The sequence below is a fragment of the Aquila chrysaetos genome, chromosome 2 (genome assembly GCF_900496995.4).
Source record: "Aquila chrysaetos chrysaetos chromosome 2, bAquChr1.4, whole genome shotgun sequence".
NCBI classification, from domain to species: domain Eukaryota; kingdom Metazoa; phylum Chordata; class Aves; order Accipitriformes; family Accipitridae; genus Aquila; species Aquila chrysaetos.
Genome location: NC_044005.1, coordinates 37,201,205 through 37,218,690, shown reverse-complemented (window position 1 = coordinate 37,218,690; position 17,486 = coordinate 37,201,205). Strand labels below are relative to the sequence as shown.

At 39.6% G+C, this 17,486-nt stretch overlaps 1 long non-coding RNA gene across 1 annotated transcript in view; it reads left to right on the top strand.

Annotated features, from left to right (window-relative positions):
- Positions 1-17,486, top strand: part of LOC115338588 — a 187,311-nt gene that overhangs the window by 80,026 nt on the left and 89,799 nt on the right. The window lies entirely within an intron of this gene.

Sequence of the window (17,486 nt, the reverse complement as noted above, 5' to 3'; positions counted from 1 at the left end):
TTTGAAGTTTAACATACAGGGAACTGTACTGGATTTACTGGTATCTCTAAACATAGTCATTTGTTCTTCCCTTGTTATCACATCAGACTACAATCCTTGCTTCACATTTATGATGCTCATAAAATCCTATTCCATTTATCATTCTTGATGCACATCTGGTTGCACTTCCTTAGAATGAATTGTTTTCAGCTAAAAATAACTCCTGGCTTATAGATATTTTTATTATTCAGTAATAGTTGGTATTTTTCTTTGGTAAATAAATCTTTGTCTTCAAGATTACTTTTTTCTAACTCTCTGCAGATCATTATGATGTGCTAAAACCACAGATTGTTTGAATGTCCAGCATAAGCGCCTGTGGTCAAAGGTTACTTATCTTCTAGCAAATAGAGGTCACTTGGTTCCTACAAGTATATAAACAAGTTGTTAGTATCTGCTTAGAAGCATAGCCTTTTCAGCATTGTATATTGTCTTGACACTTTCAAGCATATGGTCTTTTTGTTTATAAGTTGAGGGGGTTTTTTTTGCCTGAAAAAGTAAAGGTAATGTAAATCACTATACACAAGGCCCTAAAAGGTTAACATTTCAGCTTTGTGTTGTTCATTATGGACTCTTACAGTCACTCATCCACCTAAGTCTAAACACATACACAGGGTATCTGATGTTAAAGGTGCAGTATGACACTTGCAAAAGTTAGGGAATGCCAGAATTAAGCTTCAGTCTCCTTATGCGTGGGCATACGCACATTATTTTTAATCACATGGAAACAGGCTGTTTTCTCCAGAAGCCTATTGTCTCATTCACAGTAAAACCTAAGTGGCCTTCATTTAACAAGATTATCTTTAGTTTTGCTCTTTGTGGTTGAATGGATGGCCTCATGTTATTTTAGTGTACACTACTGAAATCCTGTTCTCTATTCTGAGTGGTTGTTTTCAGAGTGGATTTCTTCTGATGTCTGCAACTATAGTCCTGGAATCACAGAATCATAGAATCATTTGGGTTGGAAAAGACCTGGAAGGTCATTGAGTCGAGCTGTGATTGGACTCCTGGATGAATGCCTCATTGTTGTTCACAATATCTCAGTAAGAGAGGAGGAGGGTATTATTAGAGAAAGGAAATTGAAATGTAGAAGCATTAAGATCGGAAGTTTCCATTGATTTTTGGACACAGTGAGAATGTGTCATGTGCTTTCATTTCTCCTACAGGTAGACATAGTCCTCATCTGACAGGGATAGGTGAAAGTAGGTTCTTTCCAAAGCAGAGTGGAAATACAGAAACGTTATGTGCCATTATCTGGATCCCTATGCTGTTTACAGGGTTTTTGTTGATGAGTATGTTCAGAAATTGGAGACACAGTGCTATTCAGAGGCCAGGATTCCAGTCTGCATCTTGTACAGGAACATCCCTGGGAAGATGTTTGCTTTTCTGTCCAGTTTATACTAGCTTTAACTCTGCTGCTCGTCTCCTTCTGCCTGTATTTGTTACAGTCCTGTCTCTCCCCTACTCTGAGTCCTTGTCCAGTTCCAGTCTCTGCTTTCCAGTTTCTTCATTTCAGTCTCATTCTCATCATTGTCTTGTTGTAGATCTCTCATGCAAAGCCAAGTCTCTGTTCTGGTCCCAGCCCTTGCCTGGTCACTGCTGTCTGATTTGTTCTGGTCATGTATCGCCTCCCTCTGAACCACCCCGCTCAGTTTAATTTCATTTCCAAATTCTTGCCCTGGGTTTCTCATTTAATTTTAATGTTGACCTTTCTTGCCAGTTTGCATTCGGATGGCATTCAGTGACTATTCACCTTTGCAACATCAGGTCCCACAAGGGGTGAAGGTGTCCAGAGCACTGTACCTGGGAGTCTATCTGCTGAGCTATGCATTCCCACTCAGGAAATGTAAAATGTGGATTTTTATTTCGCCCAAATTTGAGTAGGTTCTTAGCAGAAATGCAGTTATAAGTCACAGTAAAAGGGTCTTGTAAAAGAAACCTTGATAAATGAGAGAGTTTTCAGTTTTCTGGCTCTGCCTTTCTATCAGCCCTCGGGCGGTGTGGTTCAGCTGGGCTTCTCCTGGGCCCTGTAGGGAAGGGGAGTGAAAGAAACACCTCCTGTCTCTCATGGCTGCCAGAGCAGGGTGTAGTGGAGGAACTACTGCAGCAGGAGAAGCTGGACTTGGAAGTCACGCCTCTGCACAGGTCTTACCTCCCTAGTTGGTCTCCTCTGTAGCAGTGTCCACTGTCTGGAGCCTGCGAGAAGTGCCGAGAAGTGCTCTTTGAGGGCTTGTGCAGGGGGTACAGGTCTGTGAGGAGCATGGCGGTGTTCAGTGACCTGGCTTTTTCTGTCATGGTAGAGACGTCTACCGCAGCTTGTTCTGCTGGCTGTGTGCTAAGCCAGCCATCCAGCCAGTCCTGTTTCCGCTCCTTTGCCTCGGAAGTCCTGAATGGAGGAATCATGTCAGCTGTCAGGAGAGATCTGCGATCTTTGGGCAGGAGGGGCTGGAGCACCCCCAACTCACCCCATCCGCCGGGACCCCTGTCCCCTGCTCTTGCCCCTCCTTCCCCTCCCCGTGCCAGCCTGCGCTGCCCCTCTGCTCGCCAGACCCTCGAGAATAACGGAATAGCAGAATAACAGCGCTGCTGCCGTCGGGTGCTGCTGCCCCAGGGCACCCCTGCAGATGACAGCCTTTCTGCAAGCTGTCATTAACTGATGTCAGAGTTCGTTTTAAGTAAAGTAGAAATGCCTCATTTGTACTGCTATTTTTCAAACCATAGGAGGCTCTGAATCTGTTGTAAAGAGCAGAAAACTTCAAAGCCCTAAAAGAAAGAAGTCAGATAATAACTGCAGGGAAGGGGAGAACAATTCCCTGACCAGGAAAGCAGACCAAAACCTGTTATTTTTATTTCCCATGGCGTGCGGTTGAAAGATACCAAAACTTCAGGAATTACCAGTGTGCAAGCACTTTAGGAGGTGTCTCAAAAGAGAGAAAAAGGTGTCCTGCTTTTATCAGTCATGCATTGTGACAGCCTTCTTTGAGATGTTACTCAGTGTTTCTTTTACTGCCAGGCCTCTCAGCCATGTGTGCATACTTGGCTTTCTGAGTGATACAGGTCAAGGGCAAAGTGCCATGCAACGGTTTTAAATTTAGTCGTTCCTAAAACACACTTCTGTTGATGAGGTATCCAGCATAATGCTGTGCTTTGTCATTTTATAGAGTAATTTAAAAAAGATTAAAAACTCAAAATTTGGAAGAGACAGTAAGACATGAATGTTTGGCAAGAATTTCCTAGATCAATCAGTTAGGCAACCAGACTAATTAATTTTGTTTCCAAGGGCGTTTTGTTTTGTTTTGTATTTCGCTAAGTGCTGCTGAAATCTCCCAGATTAACAGCATTTTAGAAACTGAAGTTCTTTATTATTGAACAAACATAGTACCACTCAAAGCCCAACAATATAGATCGATTTTTCTTTATTGAACTCTACTAATGTTTAAGAAACTGCCCTCAGTTTGACAAGCTCGAAGGCTTGACCTGTGGGGCATTAAATAAATAAATAAATAAACTATTGCTAAGGTTACCAAACACTGTATTTGAGTAAACAGATGCTTCTAACAGCCGTAACTCACATACACTTTAAAAGAAGCAGCATTGCTCAAATCATGTGAGTACTTGATAATCTTACGTTCCTGTTTCAAGTTAAATGCTGTGGTGGACAGCTTTCTGAATTGCACATTTTTGCCTATTAATGTTTTATTAATACATTAAAGTTTGAAAAACTGATCTGTTCGAGATTAAAGTATTGCCCAATACTTACACAGAGAAACAATATAAATCACAAAATACATTATTTTCTCAAAGGAGGCCTTGGCATATACAGGCATCCAGCTGCTTTTGGAATGAATCACACGTAGAAGCTGAACTGCTCACTTCTATAGTGACTCATTTCTAATATACTTCTTCATTAGACCTCAGCTCATGAAACAAACAAATTCACCAGCACAAATTTGTCCTATCCCCACAGTTTATTTCAATCACTGTTGGTTCTTATCATGTCATGTTTTGCGTGATGGAGGGGCCCAGATGCCTGAAAAGAGGAATAAAACAGTGTGTAGTATGAATGGGATGAAACCTTGGCTCCTTTTAAATTCACGCACCAAAGTGCAAAACATTTCTTATTGTTAGAAAACTTCAAGGAAATGTTGACCTGGCTTAGTAAAAGGCACATCAATTGCCCTGTTGAAATGAGCACAAATTGTTTTGACTCTATTTCAGTTCAAAGGCAGTTTGGTATCTGAAACAATCTGCATCATGTGGTCAGATATAATATGATTTCTTTTCCACTTCATTATTGGGAAAAAGGGGGGAAGATAACATCATTAGTTCACTGACAAAAGCCCTAGCTGGTAATACTTTCTGGTGCTGAAATTTGCAGAGTTTGTAGATTGTATCTCTGTGGATATTACTACAATCCAAAAAAATGAGAGACTAAGTTAATATCTGGTCACCTTTTAAACACTTTCCAAACGAGCCTGGTGTCTGAGATACTGCCATTGTTTTCTATTCTGTGTAAACAGCTGAATGGGGGAATCTGGATATGAATAACTATTTATATTTACTATCTCTTTTATTCGCTGATCTTTTTTTTTTTTTTTTTTGCGTGTCCTTATTTGATCAGATATGTAGACAACAGTAAATTTATCTGGAAAGGCCATCGATTTTGCAGTGTTTCGTCTCTAAGGTCATTCCTTCTTGTTAGCTGCCACAAACTGGTGGAATTACCAGTAATTTCATGTATTTTAGGTAATCCATGAAAAAGATGATGGTTTTTAAACTGAATACCCAATCTGGTTTTGTATTTCTCTCATATCTTTCACTGAAATGACCCCAAGTATACCATTTCTGTATATAGAGTCTTACACGATGTTGCAAACTGTTATGTTGTAGGATACATAAGTTATATGTGGGAGTCATTTAATATCATGGTATGCTTATTAATCTTGTGTAGAAGTGTATCTTGTATAAGACCATTACATTTACTCTTTTTTGTCCTCATTGTAAACAATCAGTTACTTATCCTTTCAGTGTTTCCCTGTGGAAAAGAACTATTTACTCTAAATCCATCTTTCCTGCCCCATGAAATGAGTGGCCATAGGAGAGGCTGTAGGAGCAGCTGCTTAAAGAAATGGGAGGAGATAGGGACTCTGGGATGACTGATTTCCATGCCAAAGGATTACAGCACAATTTTCTTTGCAACTTCAAATAAGATGCCTTAAACGGCAGTGTTGGATCATGCTTGCTCCACGATTGGATTTTATCCATTTCATTGTGCAATGTGCAAATCTCCAGATAGCGACAATACCTGCCATAAATAATGTCTAGTTACAGGATCTTACGTTTTGGGTAACTGGGATAATGAAATGCTCAAAAGAATTTCTAGCAAGACTTGTTCATATTTTTGGGTAGTCTGATGAAAATCTGTTTAGTCTAGAGGTTATTCATTCTGCTTCCAGGCTATAAGGAGGACACGATAACTTGCAAGAGGTGGGGGGAGGAATACAGACATAAGGATTAACCTCTACAATCGAAAGGTATAGTCAGAGTGGTTTTTGTAGGATTACAGCTGGATCCTCTTGTATATTTCTTGCCAGCTCACCAACTCTGACTTAGTAACACTCGGCATAGCTCAGAACTGTCTTAAATCAAAATGCCATTGTGACTCTGGGGGAGGTATCAAAGATTAAATAACCCAGAGAACGAAGTCCATTCTCTTTCTCTAAGATAGTATTTTGCTATATTGTGACATAGGTATATTTTCAGGCATCTCTGTATTATAGAGTGCTGGCCGAATACAGCTCCCCATAAAGGTACTGCTTGTATATGCTGACATTAGCGAAGATGATAAGGATGAAGTACTGAAGGGAAAGTGCTGTCAAAGCCTATGTGTCCAGGTGTCCCCAGAGTCCCCATTCTCCCTGGTGCACTGACACATGTTCCAAAGTTTCATTCTACCTGATGTGTCATTTACTGAATCATTGTACTCTCAGTCTGAAGAAATTATGATAGCGAAGAGGATGTTTGTTTTTCTGGTTAGGGAGAGACATAAGTGATTTCTTTGAGTTTCCTTCGTTAATTTGTCACTCCTTGCTTAGGCTGGCCAGGCTTGGCATAGCTGAAGGTGACCTGATTTTAGTCTGTACCAAATTCCATTGACTGTGATAGAAGGAAGTGCTGCAGGAAATGTGTAGTTGAGTGGCTGGACATAATTACTCCAGCCACTCAAGCTAGTTATGCATAATGTCTCATCTTAAAGATAACACAGTTGCAGCCTTTAGTTTGTTTAGTGATTTTTTTTTTTTTTCTGCAAGTTTCCAGATTCCTAGTGGGATGATTCATCGCGCACAGTAGAAGTTGCACAGCCTGCACAGAAGGAGGAGTGAGAGTCTTTGACTATTTCTCAGTGTATTTCCATGGCCTGTTTAGCCGTAATCTTTAAGGTCTTAATTTGAGAGGGTTACTACTAAGAGGCTTTTAATCAGGTATCTGAAGGTTACATGTTTTTAAAATTAGGTCTGATGTAGGGATGAAGAGGACTGTCCGATTGTAACTGAGAGCTACTTTCTTGTTCCTGATCCAGAATCAGCCTGCTGTGAAAAGCAATTGACAGTAATTAATTGATTTGAAAAATGTTAAAAAGAACCTTTTCTAAAATGTGTACTTACTGAAGACTACTTAATTTACAGTAACTTTCCTTTCCAACCATTCAGATAATTTACCTGCCGCACTGGTTTTCTCAAATGATATGGTTCTGCTTTAAAAAGTGACTGTAAAAATGGTATAATTGGACCCATCTTTTCCACTGCCCTGTTGTTTTGATTGTGCTCAGTTTACAGTCTTTCTCCCTAAAAACAGGTCAATTCATTCAGGACTGTGAGAATCACTGTAACTTTGCAATTTATGCATCGTGTTCTGTAGGAAAGCCAAATTTTGACACCCAAAGTGCAAACATTTTGAAAAAATCTCCCATGCTACTCTGCTGCCTCTTCTAGCTGTGGTTTGTGAGAAACCGTTAACGTACATTTTAATTCCAAGAAAAAAACCCTTGGAATTCCACAGAAAAACTTGAAAACTGCGAATTGTATTCTTCTTTTAGGAAAAAAAATGCCTCTGTCCTGGAGAAGGGTTGTAGCTTAAGGAAGCATTCCCTTATTAGTTTAAATGCCTTCCAAATGATGTGCTGCTGTTGCGGAACTCTTTTTTAGTTGCTTACCTTTGCAACAGGAACTTGAAACAGGAACTGAATTGCCTTGTTCACAGATATCAATTCCCTGAGGTATTGGAAAGGTAGGTGTTGTGACAATGATGCTAAACCCCCTTTGTGGATCTGTTCCATAGTAAATAATTCTGTTGATAATGCAGAACATTGTACAGAGAACCCTAGTCTTCCTCCAACTCGTTTCAGCCTTCTGGCATATGATCTAATTCTGTAAGTAAATAAATGTTTGTTCTTGCCCCTTGAGGCAGCTTCCCTACAATTTTTCATTCTAGAAAGCTGTATGCCTTGCTTTTACACTTAGCACCTAGGTGTAATCCAAAATGCCCAACAGATTCTTTAGCTGGGTCATCCTGTTCCTTTATAACCTGAGTTTCAGTTTTTTCTGTGCTCAGGAGAATTTTTATTTCAAATACTTTAGTAGAAAAAAAAAGTGTGGTTGAAAAATATGGTGCTGCCTCCTCCTGCCAGAATTTGAGTCAAATCAGTGGTTAAGAAAGCAATTCCTTCCAAGCTCTTGATGCAGGCTGGTAGCTCATCAATGAAACCTTTCATTTTTAACAGATTTAAAAAATGTAAGACAGAGGGGGCAAGGAGGGGTTGTAAACTTAGTTTGTAGCAGCAGTATATGTCCTTCATGTCACTTAAAATTCAGTCTTAATAGGGACCAGAGTCTGTATTCAGCAGAGCACTGCCTTTCAGTCTGATAAGGGTATATGCAAGTGCTTTCATTGAAACAGTGATTTAAGTCCATGCTAAAAATAGAGCATGTGTGCACATGTTTTACTGAATCAAGAGTGGTTTGCTGTGAGATAACCCCAGTACAGTTTTATCACTGCTATGCAAGTGTTCAGCAGTAGGTAGAAGAGCTCAAAACTGTTATTCCTTTCATTCCCAGCCAGATGCAAACTTAGCCTTTCACCTGGAGATGATTTCAGCTGTGCTTTTTTATAGAATGAATTAGTCACAAATCTCTCCTCTGTAGCTTGCTGCTGAGAAATGGTTCTTCCTTTTTATACTTAAAATCAGTGTACAGGGTTCCAACCATTTTTGTTGTACAGGTGCCAGAGGTTACTACAATTAATAATTTATCCCAGATTGTGATTGGTTTTTAAACCAAGTTAATATTTTTTAATTCTGCAGAATTTTAATTGTATACTATACTCTTGTAATATTCATGCTGTGTTCTCATTAAATTCTGTGAAAAAAGAAATTAGCTTTACAATGCTGTAGCAAAACAGATTGCTTTATGTAATTGTCATGAAATTGAAGTGGTAAACCTGTCAGAAGGATACCTAATACGTAACTCAGCAGCTGAGATTATGCTAGAATGAAATAATTTTCAGATCTCACCAAATTAAATCAGATAAGATGTGGCTGAGTAAATAGGATGGTTACAAGTAAAATTTCCTTTAAGAAGGATTTTTTTTTTTAACATCCATGTATATATTGGCTCTCTTCTGGAAAATTGCTCAAATAATTTCAGGTAGAATAATGTTCATTTCCAGAAAGTGCTGAAGTCATCTTCATCATGCATATATGTATATTTTAAATCATAAATTCAGTTTATTATTAGTCTGGAAAGGATTTAGTGTCCTGGTTAAATTTATTCTTCCAGATTATAGAGAATGAGTTGTTAAATTATTTTTAATTAAAGATTGGGAAGAAAAAACTGAATCAAAAATGGGTAAATAGTATCTATATAATGCCTTTACACATGCTTTTCCTGTAAGTCCATATTACATATTGCAAATTTGATTTCATCTTAAGCCCCCTAGGCTGAATGGAAGATCAAAAGTAACATTAGCAACATAGATTTATCATAGAGCATAGATGTAAGTGTGGTAGATAAGACGCCAAAAGGATTAAAAAAAAAAAAAGACTAGATGGAGTTGGCTCCAGCTCACTATAGTGTAGTGTAAACCACTCTTACTGCCCTTGAATCCATGCGTACCATTGTGCATACAGCTGGAAAACACTGGGAGATGATAATAGGCCATCCCTGTAATTCAGAAAATTACAGATGAGCTATCTTTTTCAAAACAGTAGTTTCTTTTAATAAAGTAACTGGCAATAGTTAGGTATTTTTCCTTTTGTGTTTAAGGTACTTCTCAGGGTAAAAAAATAATAATAATATGTACAGTGTTTATACAATATTTTTTAAAAAATGTTTCAAAATCCTAGTCAGAGAGACCAAAGGCAGAATTTGTACTTAATCTTTTTATCCTAACATTCTTAATTGTTTGTTTATCACATCACAGCTCATACATTAGTTACCCTAAAGTCATGTTACTGTGGTGGCAAGTAGTACTTCCACACAACAGCAGATAAGACCTTTCTTCTATACTTCCATTATTCTGTTTCATTTAGCAGGTAAACTTTTAGTCACATTAAAAAAAAAATAAATTAAAAAAACTCTAAAAAAAATAAAAAAAAATGAGGCACTAGTCTTTCATATGCATCAAAAATAAGAGGAGGAAATCAAGTGCCTGATCCCAGTCTGGGACTGAATGGTAAGCAACTTCTGGCAGAAGTACCAAAAGCAGAACTCAGATTTTTGGATGAATAGCAGAACTAGTGGAGACATAGTATCTGGAGCTCATCAACTTGTGGTAGGCAGCAGCTACTAGGAAACTGGCTTAGAGAAATTCTGGTCTCTGAAGATGTCACAAACTCACAGAGTGGCAATGCACCATCAATAACTGCTTGGAGAGGCATCTTTGTGAAGTTCTCAGGAGCATACCAAGCCTTTCCTTTAGGAAGAAAAACACATGCCCACTAAGGCCCAGAAGGTTGAAGCAACCATATCAATTGCTCTTCTAGTGTTGGCACAAAGGATCATTTAGAGACACCTCCCATCCCTCCCTTTCCATTCTGCAGCTCTCTATCTGCCTGAAGGATATTCTTAGGGGCATATCCATAGAGTGGAGTATTTGAGTTTGTGCTTTTCTGTGCTTACTTCATCTGATACTTGTCCTGGAGATCACACAGTGAAGTGGAGAACATTATGGTCTCTTTACAAGAGAGGACACCTCTCTAACTCCCTTCCCCTGAGGGATAAATATACATTTTGCTGAAGTCTTTGGTAACAATTTAGACATTTTCAGTGCAAATAATATAATACCTTTTTTTGCAGATGTGGTTGCATCAAAACAGATCTATTTCAGCAGCTGGTCCTAGGATCTTACAAGGTTCATGTTTCTTCTTTCCAAATTTTGAGGAATCCTTACATAGTTGAGGTGCTGGAGATGACCTCAAAGCCACTAATTAATATTCCAGAATGTTAATGGCATAGCATGAGGAGGAAAGTGGGTTACTAAGGAATGGCAGTAATCGCTCAGTAACTGAAGTTGTACCACAACTCTGTAAGAAATTTGAATTTTGACACTGTATCACCATCTCCGCCCCTGCACCCACAATATCCTGCTGAAAGAGAAACCTTGGCATTCCTGAAATTTGGCATGCTCCATCTCGGCCTAGATAATATTGCTAAAAAACAGGAAAATAGGCTTAAACCTAGGAGGAAGAAGGGATATAAAGTCTCATTGGCTTTAGGATTGGCTGGATTTGAGTAGTGTATTATGAAAATTTAGTTGCCTTTGGTCTGCTTGTCCTCACCCCCCAGTGGTAACTGACTGCAAGTGTGGGAAATAGAGCAAATTAATTAAAACTTGAAATAGGGTATACTGGCCTGTGCAGTAATTCAGCTAAAAGGTGAATGCTTTGTGGGGACTGAGCATGCCCAGTGCAGACTGAATCCTCAGCAAAGGATCTGTTATATTATTACAATCTGCTCTTCAGCATCAGAGAATTAATATTTTTCAGAGGTTAGACTGGCCTTATTTGAATGAGGTTTTGCAGACATCAGAATCTCTCAGAAGGTAATAATTTAATCATCCTGGAGCAAGCATCCAAAATTTCAGCCAAAATAGTTAATATTTACCTAATTCTGGAGGAATTAAAGAAGTGTAAAAAGCTGGGGAATGTTAATATTGGGAAGTAATTCAAACTTTGACAATCCTAAAAGGACATAAAGAAGTTTGTCTTCATAATTTCATTCATTAAATGATTACCACAGTATGACAATTTAATTTTTACTTGGGCAGTTAATAGTACCTTTTTCTTACCTTGTGTGTGTGTATATTTCACTAGGTCCTGGAGGTCTCAGCTGAGATTTTAAACTCCTTGTACTTGACATAACTGTGATACAAATTAATCACAGGGGCTAAAACCCAAAGTAGTGTGGATGATCTGTTGTTTTCCTCAGTCTACAGATTGGAATGGAAGATGGATGATCCATAAAAATGACATCCTTATGTATCTGCTAAATTGCAGAAGTGATCCTATTTCTCCTTAGATCCATTACACTGCTTTAACCTAAGGCCTATTCTTCCTCCCATGACTGCTTTCAGTCCTTTCTTTGAGAAATTGTCAATGCAAAGCCCATCAAATGCCAGGAATTTTCAGACAATCCCCAATGTCATCAGAAAGAAAGCAAACTTCCGATGACTTTCTACACCTCATGTCACTTCAGTCTTAGACTTCCCTGGGAAATTTGGTCAGTAACCAGATGAAAATAAACATTTAAGCATTTTGAAAATGTCATTGCAGTTCTATTTTTTTCAAAATTCTTGTCATGTTCTTGGCTTATAATATCATTGACATGACTTGGTCATGTTTTGTTAAGTTGGCCTCACTAAGGAGAAATGCAATTTAGAACTTTGGGATGAGGTTAAGAGGCTACAAGAGGTTGTTTTTGAATGTATAAAGATCAGTATTTGTCCTTATAAACAGTGCTAGATTTGCACTGATCTCCCTCTAAATCCAGCTGCTGGGTCACAGAAAAGCATTGGTTTCCTGGCAGAAGAACCAGGAAAAATGCAGAAGAGGGGGTGAGAGTATGTTTGGTGAGTAGAATGGAGATCTCCTGGGAGGTCACACGGTGCAAGGATTACAAGTTGGACAGGGTATTGGAAGGCTGTGAGAAAGTGATGGAGCTATAACTTGTCCTGATATGGTAAGATATAAGGAACATGGCATATATCTGCCAAGGACCTGTATAGCTATACTGATTGATGAGGAAAGGCAAACCACATAGTATATTTGTGTATTCTTTCTGTTCCTTTTGACCTTCATTCTTTTGAGACCATTTTTAGAAAGCTTAGTCATTGTGTGGTGTTAGCAATACATTTCCTGGGAGTTCTGGGACTTTCTGGGTGTTGCAACCTTAAATGTTTCTTAGGGAAGTGTTTTATTTATGAAGCATCTTTAAGTAGTCAAGTCAGTGTTCTGTGATTGAGCCAAATCTACTCTCTTGTCAACACAAAACTATTCCTGCAATATTATGTCATTTTCTCTTCTTCACTTTAAATATTCTTCATGACAGTGGTAACTTGCCTATTGTAGAAGAATTAGGTTGTATTTCACTAGATGGAGTTTTGAAGAAGTGGTAAGAAAAACGTATCACTCAAGATAAAACCCAAACATCGTTAAAAGTTGCCAAGTTTTTTTCACTGTAACTGTATATATGTGTTCTGTGTTTTAAATCCTCATGATTTGGTGTCAGAGGAAAACAGATGTCAAAAAGCTACAAGATAGGAATGTTTGTTATATTCTTTTACAGCGAAGTTCTATCCCCAAACAGCTGCTAGGAAAGCGTCAGTTTCAGACATATGAGACTATTTAAAAGGTTCTGTATTTATTTATAAATTCTATATAACATATATCATATGTAAATATATTTCCAGGAATTGCCATGGAAAAAATAAATACTTGATACAGAATGTGATTTAATTAATGGTGAAAAGTGTTACATACAAGCAAAACCAACAGAATAGTACTCTCCAGCACTATCTGCAACACACTTACTGTATGCACTTACCGCAATAACTGTTTAGTTTTCAAACTGAATGTCTACTCTGTTTTATCATATAATGATAAACCATACACAAATGTACTGTGAACAGATGCAGAATATTTTAGTGAATCTTGTCTTTGATCCAAATTTTCATCCAGGGAAGACAAAATTATTGAATCATAGAATAATTTAGTTTGGATGGGGCCACAACAGGTCATTTGATCCACCTGCCTACAGGAAGCAGGGCTAGCTGGATTAGTCACGTAAAATCAGAGAATAAAAAAGTTAAGGAACAAAATAAAGTTAACAAAATTAAGGAACAAAGTAGGACGGAGAGCAGAATATACCCCCCATAATCCAGGAGGAAATAGTTAATGACCTCCTATGCCATCTGGACACTCACAAGTCTATGGGACCAGATGGGATCCATCCAAAAGTACTGATGGAGCTGGCGGAGGAGCTTGCCAAGACACTCTCCATCATTATCAGCAATCCTGGTCAACAGGGGAGGTCCCAGAGGACTGGAGGCTTGCCAATGTGACTCCCATTTACAAGAAGCGTTGGAGGGAGGATCCGGGCAACTACAGGCCTGTCAGCCTGACCCTGGTACCGGGGAAGGTTATGGAGTGGTTCATCTTGAGTGTGCTCACAGGGCATGTGCGGACAACCAGGCAATCAGGCCCAGCCAGCATGGGTTCATGAAAGGCAGGTCCTGCTTGACCAACCTGATCTCCTTCTGTGACCAGGTGACCCGCCTAGTGAGTAAGGGAAAGGCTGTGGATGTTGTCTACCTATACTTCAGCAAGGCCTTTGACACTGTCTCTTATGGCATACTCCTTGAGAAGCTGGTGTCTCATGGCTTAGACAAGTGTACTCTTCACTGGGTAAAAAAACTGGCTGGATGGATGAGCCCAGAGAGTTGTGGTGAATGGGGTGAAATCCAGTTGGCGGCAGGTCACAAGTGGTGTTCCCCAGGGCTCAGTATTGGGGCCAGCTCTGTTTAATATCTTTATCAATGATCTGGACGAGGGGATTGAGTGCACCCTCAGTAAGTTTGCAGATGACACCAAGCTGGGAGGGAGGGTTGATCTGCTTGAGGGTAGGGAGGCTCTGCAGAGAGATCTGGACAGGCTGGATTGATGGGCTGAGGCCAATTGTATGAGGTTCAACAAGACCAAGTGCCAGGTCCTGCACTTGGGTCACAGCAACCCCATGCAGCACTACAGGCTTGGGGAAGAGTGGCTGGAAAGCTGCCTGGTGGAAAAGGACCTGGGGGTGCTGGTTGACAGCCGGCTGAATGTGAGCCAGCAGTGTGCCCAGGTGGCCAAGAAGGCCAACAGCATCCTGGCCTGTATCAGAAATAGTGTGGCCAGCAGGAGCAGGGAAGTGATCATTCCCCTGTACTCGGCACTGGTGAGGCCACACCTGGAGTACTGTGTTCAGTTTTGGGCCCCTCCTTACAAGAAAGACATTGAGTTGTTGGAACGTGTCCGGAGAAGGGCAACGAAGCTGGTGAGGGGCTTGGAGCACAAGTCCTATGAGGAGCAGCTGAGAGAACTGGGGTTGTTTAGTCTGGAGAAAAGGAGGCTGAGGGGAGACCTTACTGCTCTCTACAACTACCTGAAGGGAGGTTGTAGTGAGGTGGGTGTTGGTCTCTTCTGTCAGGTGGCTGGAGATAGGACGAGAGGAAATGGCCTCAAGTTGCAGCAGGGGAGGTTTAGATTGGATCTTAGGGAAAAATTTCTTTACTGAAAGAGTTGTCAGGTATTGGAAGAGGCTGCCCAGGGAAGTGGTTGAGTCACCATCCCTGGAGGTAGTCAAAAAGCGCATAGACAAGGCACTTCAGGGCATGGTTGATGGTTGGGCTCGATAATTTGAAGGTCTTTTCCAACCTAAATGATTCTATGATTCTATGAAAATTATAGTGGTTTTATAACTTGATAAATTGCTTTAGGTGAGTTTGAAGAGATGGAAAGGAAAGAGGAGTCTTGACAGAACGGCAGCTTAATTGTCAGTTAAATGGATGCGATTGAAAAACCCGCGATATTGACTTCTGAAACAGAACCTTCAGTGCGGTGTTTGCTACACAGCCAGCAAAAATCCTATTTTGAGTAAACTGGAAGTGCCAACTAATTATTCCCATAAAGAGATAGGCTATAATCTTCAACACTAAGGATGTTAACACCATTTTTTGAATCATACTGCCAGTTATAGAAACTGTATTTTAGATAGCTAAAATTTTCTTTACAGTTCCAATTATATAAATGTTTTAAATGCTATTTCAAATCTACTTGGCAGTATATCTTTAATTGGTTGTGTGTTCGTTTGCTGAGGTGGCTGTAGATGTACAGAACTCCCACTGACTACCAAAAGTTCTGTTTGGTATAAGAAGATAGAAATAAGGTCCATAATTAAACTTTAAATGTAAAAGAATTTCTGGCATTATTACATTTCTCAGAGCCATTCAGAGCTGTGGATATTTAAGGAGAAGATACATTGCTAAAATCACCCCCTAGATGAAACATAATTTCTATAGAAAAGGAAATTTTCTTCTGAGAACTGTTACTCCCTCTGTTTTCTCTTAGCAAATTCAAGCTAGGGCAGTTTTGACTGCCTGGCGATTTAATTCATTAAAATGACAGCTCAAATTCTAATACTGAACATGTAGCTACCAACAAAGCTTAATACGATTGTTCCTTAGAAGTCATCAAAGATATACAAAAGCATGTGTATAGCTGCAGATGCACATAATGAGTATTGTTGTTCAAAGGGAACTGGTACAGTGTTTGCATTAAACTTTTAAAAGACTGCTTGAAAATATTCTCAGTGAGAGAGAGTTTTGTTTTCTTCGTTGTCTCAGACTTACATAAATAACTGTATGCATTTCAGCCCAACAAGCTGATCATGGGACAAAGAAGGGAATCTCAAGCAAGACTTGGAGGATTGCTCATACTGATATTTTTTCATTGCAGATTGTTTGCATTAGGGTGCCAAGAATTTTTAATATGTGTTAAGACGAGCTGTGTGCCTGCCTACTGTCTGCACAGTCAGATCAGACTTGTATGGTTTTGGTACTGCAGATTTCAGCTGGTTTGTTTATTATAATACAGCTGGGCTTCTAAGTCCGCAGCTGAAATTACTGCAAGAAGTGGAATAGTATGTTGCTTTTCACAACTTTGTGCTGTATTTCACAGGAGCTTTTAAGCTGTGCTGCTTACAGATTTTATTGAGGTATAGATGCAAGAACAGATAGATGTCTGTTTATTTGCATAAAAGGAGTTAGTCACCTTCTGGAGCCAAAACCTCGGGGTAGGCGCTGTTTGGCCTCTATGACTTTAAGCTTTCCTATTAATGTAAAAAAGCTATTTGTCTGAATTCATTTTTTATTTTGATATGCTACGTTTTTTTTTAAAAGATACTGACTGCAGTATAAAACAAACCAGGCCATGGTTCTCAGTACTGAACTAGTAAACATAACTGACTCCTGTTTTATAGGAAAAATAAAGGGCTCAATAAAGGTTAAAATTGGCTGAGAAAGTCATAATTAAAGAATCTCATCAAGAAACCTGATTAGTTTTATAGGCCAAGAAAAGCTAAAGTCACTCAATATTAGGGTCTTTTGTGGAAGAGAAGATGGGATATGGATGCATAAATCCATGAGAAAGACAAGTTCAGATATTGTGGCCCTGCCTGTATTACAGATGTTTCTGGCAGCACACCACTTTTATCCTCCTGTTGCCAATGATGTGGAAACCCTGGGTAGAACACCACAGTGAGCCTACATGTCCTACACATCTCTGTCATGGGGGTATGTTGAGTCTAATACTTCTTGACTCACAAATATAGACAGGGATGAGTACATCAGTGCTTCTGTGTTAATGATGGTTAATTTGGTCCTACCTTTCATGAGATGGTGCTTCATGGAGATAGGTTGGGACTGGACCTACAATTGTGGAGGAATTCAGGGTTTTTGCCCGGGTGGGCACCATGGGGCTTTTAAAACAGACTTGGGGAATTTGTGCTTAATTTATTGCCCATTAACAGAAACTTCTGATCAACAATTTGTGTATTAAGAAGAAAATAACATAAACAATTAAACAAAGAAACAGCTTTCCTCCCCCTTACCCAGGCTCAGCTTCAGCCAAACACCTATCCTCCCCACTTCCTAGTCTCAACTTCTCTCATTTTCATTGAGGGTTACACTTGGTCTGTACAAATTCCTCCAGTGAGGCGAGGAGTGGTGCAGGAGGCTGGTGTTGCGTGTACAGATTTTGGTCTGCAGCTCTGAGCTTCTTACTGGTCCTTTGCTGCTGCTCTTTTGTGTAGTACCCCTGCCCTTGTGTAGGTTGCCCCTGCGCTGCAGCCCCTCAGGGGCGT